General features: G+C 41.4%; 1 protein-coding gene and 1 pseudogene across 1 annotated transcript in view; one reads left to right on the top strand and one right to left on the bottom strand.

Moving 5' to 3' along the window:
• The window catches only part of TMOD1 (tropomodulin 1), a 69,676-nt gene that overhangs the window by 45,410 nt on the left and 22,056 nt on the right, over positions 1-2,210 (bottom strand). The gene's annotated exons all lie outside the window — the stretch shown is intronic.
• The window catches only part of LOC102822183, a 1,966-nt pseudogene continuing 1,423 nt past the window's right edge, over positions 1,668-2,210 (top strand).

Here is a 2,210-nt window from a genome sequence, read left to right as displayed (position 1 = left end):
GACTGTAGCCGTTTCTGTATTACCTTGAGCAAAACTTTGCTTGCTTGAGATATCAAAGAGATTGTCCGATGATTTCCGCATTCCGTTGGGTCACCTACCTGAATTCAGAGACCACCTCAAGGACAGATTTGATACATTAGACACTTAAGACCGAAGACCAGGAGAGTTATGGAATTGCATCAGAACATCATACAGGAAGAAAGCAAAAGGTCATTAAGAAGACAAGAAAGAATGAGAAGACCAAAATGAAAGTTAGAAGATTCTAAAACTTGCTCTCCAGTGTAAAGATATTAAAGCAAATGGAAGAATTGAGGAGGGAAAAAGGCTGAACAGAAAGATTCAAAGGTCAGCTCCAGAAGACAAAGTCAAGTATTACAATCAAATGTGTAAAACCTGGAGTATATACAAAACCAAAAGGGAAGAACATACTCAGCATTTCTCAAGCTGAAAGAACTGAAGAAAAAAATTCAAGCCTTGACTCACAATATCGAATGATGCAGAAAGCATCAAAAGAAGATGGAAGGAACACACAGAGTCACTGTATCAAAAAGAAATAAATGGTCAGTGTTCAAGCATTTCAACAGGTTGTGTATTATCAAGAGCAAATGGTACATAACGAAGACGTTCAGGGTGCATTGAAGGCATTGGCAAAGAACAAGAATGTGGGAATTGTTAGAATACAAATTGAAATCTTTCAGCAGACTGACGCAGCACTGGAAGCATTCACTCATCTATGTCAAGAAATTTGGGAGACAGCTACCTGGCCAACTGATTGGAAGAGATTCATATTTGTGTCTATTCCTAAGAGATGTAACCCAATAAAATTCAGAAATCATTGGAAAATGTCAATATCACATGCAAGTAAAATTTTACAAAAGATAATTCAAAAACAGCTGCAACAGTATATCGACAAGGAACTAACTGTCTGTACTTCAAGCCAGCTTCAGATAAAGAGCAAGGGATATCATTGCTGACATCAAATGGATCTTGGTTAAAAGCAGAGAATACCAGAAAGATGTTTACCTGTGCTTTATTGACTATGCAAAGGCTTTTCACTGTGTGGATTGTGATAAGCTATGGATAACATTGTGAAGAACGGGTATTCTAGAATACTTAATTGTGCTCATGAGGAACCTGTACTTAGACCAAGAGGTGATCATTCAAACAAAACAATGCAACACTGAATGGTTTAAAATCAGGAAAAGTGTATGTTAGGGTTATATTCTTTCATCATAATATTTATTCAATTTATATGCTGAGCAAGTAATCTGAAAAGCTGGATTATATGAAGAAAAACATGGCATCAGGATTGGCGAAAGATTCATTAACAATCTGTGATATGCAAATGATACAACCCTGCTTGCTGAAAACACAGAGGACATAACATACTTACTGATAAAGATCAAAGACTACAGCCTTCAGTAGAGGTTGCACCTCAACGGAAAAAAAACAAAAACAAAATCCTCACCACTGGACCAATAAATAATATCATGATAAATGGAGAAAAGATTGAAGTTACAAACACTTCCTTTTGCTTGGATCCACTATCAACTCACATGGAAGCAGCAGTCAAAAAATCAAATGATGTCCCCCACGTAGAAGCAACTTCTTGGCTCCTTCTCCAATTTCTGTCTAGTTCTACTGTTGCCTTCTCTTCAACCTCCACCATGTCCATCAGGCTAACCCAGAAATCCTACAAGGTGTCCACCTTTGGCCCTCGGGCCTTCAGCAGCCACTCTTACACAAGCGGACCTGTCTCCTGAATCAGCTCCTCGTCCTTCTCCCGAATGGGCAGTAGCAGCAGCAGCAGCAGCTACTGGGGTGGCCTGGGCGGTAGCATGGGTCTGGCCAGGAGCTATAGCGTAGTAGGAGGTATGGGGGGCATCACGGCCGTCACAGTGAACCAGAGCCTGCTGAGCCCCATTAAGTGGGAAATGGACCCCAATTTCCAGGCCGTACACACCCAGGAAAAGGAGATCAAGACCCCTGAACAATAAGTTTGCCTCCTTCATTGACAAGGTGCAGTTCCTGGAGCAGCAGAACAAGACACTCAAGACCATATGGAGCCTTCTGCAACAGCAGACCTCTAGTAGCAACATGGACAACATGTGTGAGAGCTACATCAACAACCTGAGGCAGCAGCTGGACATGCTGAGTCAGGAGAAACTGAAGTTGGAGGCAGAGCTGGACAACATGCAAGGGCTGGTGGA

This window comes from Chrysochloris asiatica, unplaced genomic scaffold (assembly GCF_000296735.1).
Source record: "Chrysochloris asiatica unplaced genomic scaffold, ChrAsi1.0 scaffold00053, whole genome shotgun sequence".
Taxonomy (NCBI): domain Eukaryota; kingdom Metazoa; phylum Chordata; class Mammalia; order Afrosoricida; family Chrysochloridae; genus Chrysochloris; species Chrysochloris asiatica.
Note: the sequence above shows the minus strand (reverse complement) of the source record. Positions and strands in the feature narration are given on the sequence as shown.